This window comes from Cydia amplana, chromosome 12 (genome assembly GCF_948474715.1).
Source record: "Cydia amplana chromosome 12, ilCydAmpl1.1, whole genome shotgun sequence".
Taxonomy (NCBI): Eukaryota; Metazoa; Arthropoda; class Insecta; order Lepidoptera; family Tortricidae; genus Cydia; species Cydia amplana.
The window spans coordinates 448,760-460,140 of NC_086080.1; the positions used below are offsets into that span (position 1 = coordinate 448,760).

At 38.0% G+C, this 11,381-nt stretch overlaps 1 protein-coding gene and 1 long non-coding RNA gene across 2 annotated transcripts in view; both read left to right on the top strand.

Moving 5' to 3' along the window:
- The window catches only part of LOC134652806 (calpain-7-like), a 119,138-nt gene that overhangs the window by 16,976 nt on the left and 90,781 nt on the right, over positions 1-11,381 (top strand). The window lies entirely within an intron of this gene.
- LOC134652556 (uncharacterized) lies at positions 1,135-10,862 on the top strand. The gene is made up of 3 exons (XR_010097193.1): positions 1,135-1,265; positions 1,490-1,611; positions 10,771-10,862. It is a non-coding gene; the product is annotated as an uncharacterized LOC134652556 (long non-coding RNA).

An 11,381-nucleotide genomic window follows, 5' to 3' on the forward strand; every position in this document is an offset into this window, starting at 1 on the left:
TGTTCATGTTTGTTCAGCAATTGCAGAAAAACAAAAGAACATCTCGGTTCGAATTATACTTTTTTTTAATGTCAATGAATAAACCTTAGCGGCCAGTAACGAAAGAAATTTTAGAAGAGGTTGTAAGATATCAATACCGAGAATATTTTGAACGCCCCTCGTAGGTATATACCCTTAGATTATGCGGTCGTATCAAAAATAAACGCTGTTTTATCGTTACCTGTAATTAATGTTAGCTGTATTATTAAAAGCAAATTAAAGATAATACTTTATAAATACATGTACTTTATAGTTTTTGAGAAAAATGGCCGTAAGAGATAAGCCGTAAGAGAAGGCCGTAGATACCTGCCTACAGGGGTTCCATATATGATGAAAAAAAATTGATGAAATTGATAAAAAGTATTTTTTTTTAAACCTGCCGTTCCTATCGTTAAGTTTAGTATAAAAACGATTTATAACAATTATGTAACAATTTAAGCTCATGAAATGACGAAGATGAGACGAAAAGTCAATGCTCGCGAGCGATCAAAAAAGTTAAAACTTATTTTTTTTTTAAAGATGAGCTCGCGGGCACTACTATATTTATAGGGCATATTGTGAAGTCACGCACGTGAATAATTTCGCAAAATCTTACCTATAGCCGCGCGTGTTAGTTGACGTCTTTGGCGGTCAAACGGTTAAAAACATAGGTACCTACACTTTATTTTGCGAAATTCTAAGTAAATATTGTGTCATCATCTTTACCATCAGTGTCATCTCAACACAATGCTCCATTTAATTAATCATTTCTTAGATAAACAAAGAGAAAATTTACCTCGATGGAATTCAAAGTGTTTTGAAGTAAGTTGTTAAAAATTCTAAAGATGATTAATATTAGGTAAGTTTAGGACTGATCCTACTGAGTAACCTTTTTTAGAATTTATAAGATTAGGTACAAGCATTAAAAAACAGTTAAACCAGGAAAGAACCAAGAGCTCTGCTGCGTCATCACAAAATTATGTATTAGTGAGAATTCCAGTTTGAAGTTTCAAATCGTTTATTTTTTGATGCCTTCAAAATAGTAAGTGTACCTACTATATATGGATGTGAAAGATCATATAATCCGATGTTGTACTAAAATCGCCATTTTCGTTTCAGGACGCCATCGACATAGACACGGGGCCGCTTAGACACCTACACGCGGACGACACGGAGACGACACGACTCAACGACCTCCTCCTGTTTAGGCTGATCAAGAATCTGCTAGGGTTACGGACGGAGCACAGGTTTGAATATTTGTATTTTTACCAAGCGCAGACTTCAAAATTCCAAAAGGAGGACGTTCTCAATTTGGTTCGTCTCGTTTCGTAACTTCGGCCCTTGAATTTTAAGAGCCCTGTAGGTACCTACCTGTTGCTGTTGCACATTTTTTTTAAAATAGGTACTCATGTTTTGTTCAGTGCAAGCAGGCAGGGATTTGAAAATTAATAGTAGATTATATCTGTTTCAGAATGCATAAAGACGCGCCGAAGGGAGACATCCCAATGTTGGGTGAGTCGAACATGGCGAAAAGATTCTTCTCAGGCGTGAGACCGCAGCAGCGGTGGAAATCTAAGAAGGGGAAAATTATAGGTAAGAATACGTTACGGTCTCAGCTTGAATGCAGCATATTTTAACAGCGGTGGATTTGAGCAGCGTGCGCCACAGGCACGGAACAAAGAAAGCGCGACCTGCGACAGGTCTAGAATGTACAAGATTGACCGTTAAAATATCGACCAAAATTGGAATGAAGTCAGGCGTGGCTCACTCCGCGATTTCGTCGCTTTGCTACAGGTAGCTAAAAGTACATCCGTTGAACACCAATTTTGGTGGCTAGCCATAAGCCGCGCGTGGCGCTGTCGCCACCTAGCGGCCATATCTGTGCTGATCGTAACAGACGCGTTTTGTTAGAGAGTGAGTCTTCTGTACCTAGTACTATTATTTATTCTGCGATGAAGTGTAAAGTGTGGAAGTATTGAATTCAGAAATCATAATTATGAGATTGTTTTTGCATTACCGTATCTCCTGTACATATATACAGATATCGTTGTCGCCACTTGTAATATAATATGTAAATGATTATTATGATTACACATAATATATTGTCATATTTCATGTTTCCTCATTTTCGTAGTTTACATATAAGCGACAAGAAGTCGAGTGACATACGTTGAGGGGTTGATAGCTTTCCAGAGCTTACTAATTACAATCGGTGAGAGTTGTAGATGGCACCATGAGTCTGATGAGAGCCACGTTCCGTGGTAAATTTCTCTCTATAGTGATCAGACCCATTGCCACCACAATTTCTCTACTCTCACCTTATTCTGTGGGACCCGCAGGTCCCTGGAGGTCCTACCACCTTCCCCAATAGACCTTCCCGTTCCACCATATCTAGTGTTCTTACTTTTACATAACCTCTCAACGTACTTCTCTCGTCATAATGAAATATAAACACTCACCAGGGGGCGATCTTCTGGTTAAACTCTTACACACTCTCTAACAGCCATTACAGGTTCTTAATCATCGATATATTATTAAAAGCAGCTTAGAACGCGTTCCTCGCTAACTCTGTCAATTATAATGTCAAGTATTTTTCTATCTCCCGCCAACTTTGTCTATTTAGTGTTACCAACGTCAAAATATCATGCTAAAGGTTGTCACTCACCTTTTATTGGGAATCGCGTAAATTCGCGACACTCCTAATAACGAGGCTTGTTTATAGAATAGCGAAAAGTTGACGAGTCCACTCTGCGATCTTTTCTCTTGCTCGTATCGCTGCGGCTCGTCTCACTACCTCCTCTCGTGGCTGACTTTCATCTTGCATGACTATCTCGGTCTCATGGCTTACATCTTCCACTGGGTGAGAAATCTCATCAGTTTCTCCTTGTAATGTTTGTAAGGGTGTTGTGGATACTCTTTCATTAAGACAATCATCATTAATCCCTCTCTCTTCTTCTATAGATTGGATAGGTATTACCTCTGAACTTCCTTGACTCTCCTTTACAATCTCAATTTGCTCATTTGCCTCTGGTATTTCAATCGTTTGACTTGTGTCGGACTCACTTGGTATACATCTTTGAACTCTGTCTTGAGGTTCTCTTGACTCAACAGTTTCAACATGTCCCTGTGCCGAAGGTGAATGTTCCAATTCTAAAGGATATAGGTGTCTAATCGACCGTTTGAAGATACTGTCTCCTACTTTAACTTGTGCTACTCTACAGTATCCATCAGAACTTCTTATCAATTGGACAATCTTGCCAACCTTCCAGTTGTTTCTGTTGCTAGTTTCGCCTTTAATCTGAACTAGATCACCAACATTTGGCTCTTTGTGTGATTTTACTCTTGGTTGCTTGTGACTGTGTTGATACCTTTCTCTTAGGCTCATCAAATATTGGTTTATAAACATGTTCTTGAAATGGTTCAACATGTTCTGACCTCTTTTCCAACTGTCTAAGACGTTCTGTTTCACTTGAGTGTCAGCTTGGTCAGGTTTATAATTCTCTGAGATCTCCAAATTTAGACAACGTCCTAGAGATAAAAAGTCACATGGTCTAAGAACTATATCCATGTCAGGGCCTACTCGTGTCAAAGGCCGACTGTTAACAACAGCCTCAATTTCTTTAATGACAGTAAGAAGTTGTGTGTCATTAAGTAACAGTTTCTCCAAGGTTCTCTTCATACAATGCTTCACTAACCCCACTAGTCTTTCATAAAATGCACCATGCCATGGCGCTAGTTGGGGAATAAACTTCCATTTGATATTATTCTTGACGCAGTGTTCACTCTTAAGGATTTCAGAGCTCAATTTAAAGTACAGTGCATTGTCGGAAACTATTGCTACTGGTACACCTCTTGTAGCCATAAACCTCCTCAGAGCCATAAGACACTCATCTGTAGTTAAGTTCTTAACGACTTCCATGTGTATGGCTCTCACTGCTAAGCATGTCATAAGACATATCCATCTCTTTTGCTGTCCATTCTCGGTATCTACATAGACAGGTCCAAAATAATCAATTCCAGTATAAGTGAACGGTGTGCTATAATTGGCACGTTCTGCTGGTAAGGCCGGTGTTGGAGGCAGTGGGTACGGGCCACCACCATGCTTGACACATTGAGTACATTTTCTTAGTATTTTCTCCACTACCGGTCTTCCTTTTGGAATCCAGAATTGTTGACGAACTAGGTCGAGAGTATGAGGTGCTCCTACATGGTAATTCTTCTCATGTATTTCTTGTACCACTTTCTTTGTGAATTCGCAGTCTCTAGGTAATAGAATCGGATACCTCATGTCGTATGACCAATTAGCATGCATCATTCTTCCCTTGCATCTCAATAGTCCGTCAACATCTGTAAATAGTCCAAGACTTCTACTAAGGTTCGTCATTTTGCCTTTTATTTCATCGGGAAAGAATCTTTGTTGCAGGTTTTTTATCTCCTGAACCTGAGATCTTACTTCACACTGGTTGGGCCTTGGATCATCATCATTAATAGGTTCCACAGGTATGTAATTCTGTGAAAGTTCCACCTGTATGTCATTATCTGAAGGTTCTACAGACATGTCATTATTTGAAGACTGTTCCTTCAGACCCTCCACTACAGCAGGAAAGGAAGCTAGGTTTTGGTGGCTAGCGAGGTGGATATCTTTCGGCCATTCATCCTTTCTTTTAGCTAAGAAAGATGGTCCTTCTAGCCATACATTTTTCTTCTGCATCCAGAGCTCAGGTCGGGTTGCAATATCAGCTGGATTCTCTTTCGTATTTACATAGCATGTCTCTAGTCCAACATTTCTCTTTATCTCTTCTATTCTGTTGGTTATGAAAGGTGGTAGAAGCTTATTCGAGTGAATCCAGTTGAGAACCACTAAGCTGTCTGTCCATAAGTATTGTCTATCAATGGGTAACTCTATGGTCTCTTTCAGGTATGTCAATAAACGGTTTCCGATTACACATCCGAGTAATTCCAGTTGTGGAATAGTGAGTTTTCTTTCATTCTTCTTCCCATTTTTATTTTTCTTTTCCAATGGTGCAACTCTACTTTTAGATAATAAAAAGGATGTCTTTACTTCGGAACCATTGCTTGATCTTAAATATACTACTGCTGCGTAAGAGTCTTTAGCAGCGTCTGCAAAGCAATGTAATTCATTTTCAGATCCTTCACTAACATTGGCTTCAACATATCGTGGTATTTTAACCTCTTTTATATCCCCTAGGTTACTTTCAATTTTCTTCCACTTTTGTAATAGTTCCTGTGACAGTGGCGAGTCCCATTTATAGTCATTTCTCCATAATTCCTGTAGAAACAGTTTGATTGGCACGAGTAATGGAGAGACTATGCCACATGGATCATATACTGATGCCAATATTCTTAGGACTTCCCTTTTTGTCACTTCTTCTGAGGGTCCATCGGTAAAAACTTCTTTATTTATGTTCAATGTAAGCACATCTTCTTTTTTATTCCACAGCAGGCCTAGAACTTTTATTTCGTTTGTCTCTTTTGCTCTATATTGTTCAGGTACAGTCTGAGTAAAAGATTCATCATTTGATGTCCAATCTCTTAGGTTCATTGAGAGTTCTTCAAATGTTTTTCTGGTTTCATCATATAATTGGACAGCCTCTTCTGAAGTGTTAGTGCCAGTCACAACATTATCAACATAACACTTGTTCGCTACCTTTTTTAGCAACTCACTATCTTTCTGTGAAATGTGGTAACGTATGGTAGCCGTCAGTAAGAAAGGACTTGAAATAATACCGAAAGGCATTCTGCAAAATCTTAGGTGTAGTATGTTTTCATCGGACAATGGTTTGTTAATATCCTTCAGCCATAAGAACCTTGTCACATCTCGGTCTTCTTCCTGTAGGCCTATTTGCAAGAAAGCCTTCTCGACGTCTGCTATAATACCTATTTTATAAACTCTAAAGTTCAAGAGCAGAGCCGTCAAATCTTGAAGCATGCAAGGTCCTCTATATAAGCATTCATTAAGGCTTTGCTGATCTTTTAATCTTGCTGAACCATCATACACTATGCGCCCACGCTTGGCACTCTGCTTGATAATGTGATGCGGAAGGTAGTTAACTGGAGGCACAGTCTGGCATTGCACATTTGAGTCTACTTGAACAACTTCTATTATCTCAGCCTTAAGTTGTTCCATGAGTATCTCATTATATTCTTGTAGTGTAGGCTTATCCAGTCGTTGCACTAATCCCTTGAGCCTGCCATATGCTAGGCCATAGTTAGTAGGCACATCTGGTGGATATGTTGTCCATGGCCATTTTACATAATAACGACCTCCTTGATACACAACAGTGTCATTAAAGTGTTGAACTGCACTTTCCTCTCTGGTGGCCTTTACCGAATCAGTTATTCCAATATTCTCCAAACTCCAAAGGAATTTCACATCGGACTGTCTTAAAGGTAGATCAGGTTCTGTAAAACACTTACAGCCTCTATTGCTTTGATGGTAGGTTACAACTGTCAAAGTATTGTCGTCTTCTTGATTATCAGTACTGAGGCGACCAGATATCACCCATCCGAAGTCTGTGTCTACTAGGTATAGATCACTATCAATTTGGATAATACTATTCCTAATGAAGGAAAAGTAATAATCATTACCAATGAGCACATTTATTACTTCACTTCCTTGTGAGCCACTGTCTGCCATTATATCAACTAGGTTTGTCTCAGGAATGTTTTGTATGGGTATCTTATTAGTAATACGAGGAACAATGTTAACATGGATATTTCTTTCTATTCCTCGTTTTGTGTTAATTACAATATCCGTGCAAGGGCTCAAGGTCTCAGTAGGTTTCTCTGCTCCAAAGGTAAAGATTAGTAAGGAGTCCACATTATTTGAAGTCAAATCCAGGTTTTTTGCCAATCCGGTAGTAATATAGCTTCTTTGACTTCCGCAGTCAAGAAGCAGTCTACATGTTAGTCTTTTGTTTTTGTGAGTCACCTGCACTGTTGCAGTCTGCAAAAAAGATTTCTTTTTTAAACACTGACCCAGCAAGTACCATGTTGATGGATCCCATGGGGGTTTCTTACCTGCAGGTTCTCGCTTTGGGCATAGGGCACGATTATGCTTGCCTTTACAGTGGAAACACTGCTTGTGTCTCTTACATTCGGGTGCCCGATGCCCTTTCTTTAAGCAACCGTAACATTGGTTCACTAAGTTCTTTTTCCTGTCTTCTATTGTCTTTACCGAGGTGCACTCGTCATTGAAGTGTGGTCCAGCGCAAAAAATACAACTTAATTTAGGTTTCTTCGCACCTTTATCAGTCACAGGATTAGCATTTCTTCTCTTGTTGTAGTTTCGCGGCTGAGACGACAGTTTATTATGTGGTGTGAAGCCTGATATCCTCTTCCCTCTGTGATATTTAGGTCTACTATCAATTGAGATGAATGCATCCGTAGTAGCAGCAGTTGTTTCTTTTTGAATGGGTTCCTTTACCTTGGACTTTTCTAATGCTACCACAATGGCATCCAAAGTACTTCTTATACTCATTATGGTCTGATTGTTGGCTGAGAGCAAGTTCAATTCATATATTACCTTTTCCGGGAATTTATTGATAATGAGGCTTCTTAAGAAATTACTTTCAATATTCTCGCCTAAAGATGACAGTACTCTTAAATGGGTTTCAATACTATTCAATGTTTTTCTGCAATCTTCTGAGGTATATTCACAGCGATTGATCTTATTGAGCGCCTCGTAATGAGAGTCAATTACCTTTTGTTCATTACCATATCGGTTTTGTAGGGTCGTAACCGCTACTTGGTAATTCGAGTTCGTTATTGCTAGGCCTTGAATGGCGTCCCTCGCGTCTTCTTGAACTAAGCTGAGCAGATAAGCTAATTTTTCCGAATCCTTCAGATTCTGGGAATGGACGTTCGCTCTGAACCGGTCCCAGAACTCTGTCCACTTTAGAATGTCTCCATTAAACTTCATTAGTTCTAATTTTGGAAGCTTTACAGTTGTTGTGTGTTTGATTTCTTGTGAATTTAATAAATCAAGTTCAATTAATTGGTCTTCGGCTTTAACTTGTTGCTTGAGACATATACGCAGCACTTCTGTGTCCTCCGAGTTTGTTTTGATGTAATTGTCCACATCATTTTGGATGATACTTAAGGATTGTTTTAGCTTTAGTCGTAGTCTCGTAACATCTTGTTCTGAGATCGCGTTACCTGTTTTAAATAACGATATTAACTCTTCCGAGCTTTTTACATCTTCTTCTAGCTTTTCTCGTCTTAATGTTAATCTTTCTCGCAAAAATTGCTCCATTTTACTAAATTTCTTCGCCTAACATCCATTCATCAATATTTATTGTTGCAATAATCTGGAAATAACGCAAAGAAAATGACGGTATCAAGTATGTACACCGAGATGTACGCTTTAAAAAAGTTTGCATTCTTTATTTGAAAGTTACTATTTCATATCTCGTGTACCTATTTTGTGCACGAGACTTGACTGACAATATTAAGACTGACACGGAAGTAGTAAAATACTTCTTCTCAAGTTCTAATTACAACTTCTAACATCATAATAAACAAACTTTTCGCTACGTACCTTCGTGAGGTTTCTTAACGGCAATATTTACAACAAATGCCAATGTGTCGGCTTCCGACCTTTGTATTATTATCGTATTCCACTTCCTTATTGCAGATTCCTCTTCCACGAACTTTTAACACAGTTTTACTCACATAAACTCGCTCAAAACTTACAGAACGTTACCGGTAATGGCGGTAAAGGCATATTTTTTCTTTTACTTTGCAAAACAAACAAACAGGTAGTCGCAAGAGTTCGTTTGCTATTACATTCTGGGTATTCCGATCATATTCCGATAGAACTCAAAGTAGATAACATCCACTAAGAAAATTCTTCGTTCATTTTAACCAATGAGAGAAGCGATCTTAGTTTGACATTTTAGAAACTGTGCATAGACAACAATCCTTCTAGTGTTGCCACTACAAACTTCATTATCGATTAGTGAATCGATTTAATCGATTATTGAATTTTCAGTGTTGCCTTATTTACAAGGTAACGGCGCTATAATAATCAATCGATTATCGACTATCGATTGATAGTCAATCGATAGATACTTAAAAGTACTTAAAACGAAATAAAACACAAGTATACCGTTTTTATTTATGCTTCTATACCTTAATAAATCTGGACACACAAATTCTACCAGGTAAACTTCCGGAAGAAGAATTACAATACAATTTTTGGCTGAAAATATTGGAGTACCCATGTCTGAGAGAGAGAGATATATATAACCATACACTTATCTTTATTGGTTAAAACCTTTAGCTGATTGACGTTTTGCTCGATTCAAAGCTGGGAGTACTTGACATTTTAATCTCATTTTGTTACATACATTTGGTTGCAACATCTAAAGAATTAATATTTTAATAAATCTATTTTTATACCCTTTACTAGGACTTGTTCATGCTAATATTTTTGCGGTACCTAATACAAGGTTCTTATTCAACACCATGCCTTCTGCTCTACGAAGGCTCATAATAATTAATTAGTACCTTTAAAGGTTCATTTTCTATAGTATGACCTCTATTCTCTGAGGACTCATAAATGCTGTTAACTCAGCAGTACCTACTACAAGGTTCTTTTTCAATAGTATGCCCTCTACTCTTCGAGGACTCATAATACCTCAACAGTTCCTATTACAAGGTTCTTTCCTAATACTTGTCCTCTACTCTATGAAGACTCATCAATGTTACTATGCCTATTACAAGGTTCTTAATTGCAAATACATTAGCATGCCCACCAGCGGGACTCTTCTCTAATACATCAAAGGTACCTAATACAAGGCTCTTAATAATTGCACATACTTTGGCATACACTCTTTATCTAAATCATCAGTTCTTTTCTATGCCTAATACAAGGCTCTTAGTTATAGATTAATACTTTAGTATAGGTATCCTCTACAAGGACACAATGTTACTACTGAAATTCTGAGTTCTTAGATTGGTAAATCAGATTCCAATTTCATATACTTTACTCTATACATACTTGCAAAACAATATCCCAGCATTCTACACCATTTTGTCGCCACTTGTAATATAATATGTAAATGATTATTATGATTACACATAATATATTGTCATATTTCATGTTTCCTCATTTTCGTAGTTTACATATAAGCGACAAGAAGTCGAGTGACATACGTTGAGGGGTTGATAGCTTTCCAGAGCTTACTAATTACAATCGGTGAGAGTTGTAGATGGCACCATGAGTCTGATGAGAGCCACGTTCCGTGGTAAATTTCTCTCTATAGTGATCAGACCCATTGCCACCACAATTTCTCTACTCTCACCTTATTCTGTGGGACCCGCAGGTCCCTGGAGGTCCTACCACCTTCCCCAATAGACCTTCCCGTTCCACCATATCTAGTGTTCTTACTTTTACATAACCTCTCAACGTACTTCTCTCGTCATAATGAAATATAAACACTCACCAGGGGGCGATCTTCTGGTTAAACTCTTACACACTCTCTAACAGCCATTACAGGTTCTTAATCATCGATATATTATTAAAAGCAGCTTAGAACGCGTTCCTCGCTAACTCTGTCAATTATAATGTCAAGTATTTTTCTATCTCCCGCCAACTTTGTCTATTTAGTGTTACCAACGTCAAAATATCATGCTAAAGGTTGTCACTCACCTTTTATTGGGAATCGCGTAAATTCGCGACAATCGTATTACCCAGAAATTAAAATTAAATCAATATTTTGTTCACAGGATCGCAAATGGTATGCTACTTCAAGCTGTGTGCGTTCAGAAATCCCGCATAAGACGACCCCATGACACCGATTATCTATTATATCAAATATTAAATTAAAGCTAAAGAGAGCTAAGCAAGCATAATTATGTATTTATGAGGTATTTATATATCGTCAATTCGTTTCATCGATATGTGATTACATAAATGAAGATATATACTCGTAATAAGTAACTATAATAAGTGAAATCATGATCTCAATCATTGTATACGTCCAGTTTTAGAAAAGATAAACTATAACTAAAATATAAGAAAAAAATTATTACTTTAATACTCGTACCTACCTAACTCACATGAACCAAAATTAGTTGACTTTAAAGTTTAAACATGAGGCTAAAACTGACATCCAAAGTAGCCCCTGAATTTCGAACTCACCCCATATCACATTACGTGACTGATTTGACTAAACACAAAGCAAGATAGGCAACCACACAGGCAACCAAAGGAGTTGGCGACTGGCAAAGGTTTTTATAGATGGCGCCATCATAGGTTTCCGCTGTTTCTAGTTTTGTTCTTTGGGATTAGGCTTAAAGGGCTGGTATCCAGGCCATACAATTCTAAAAATAAAACA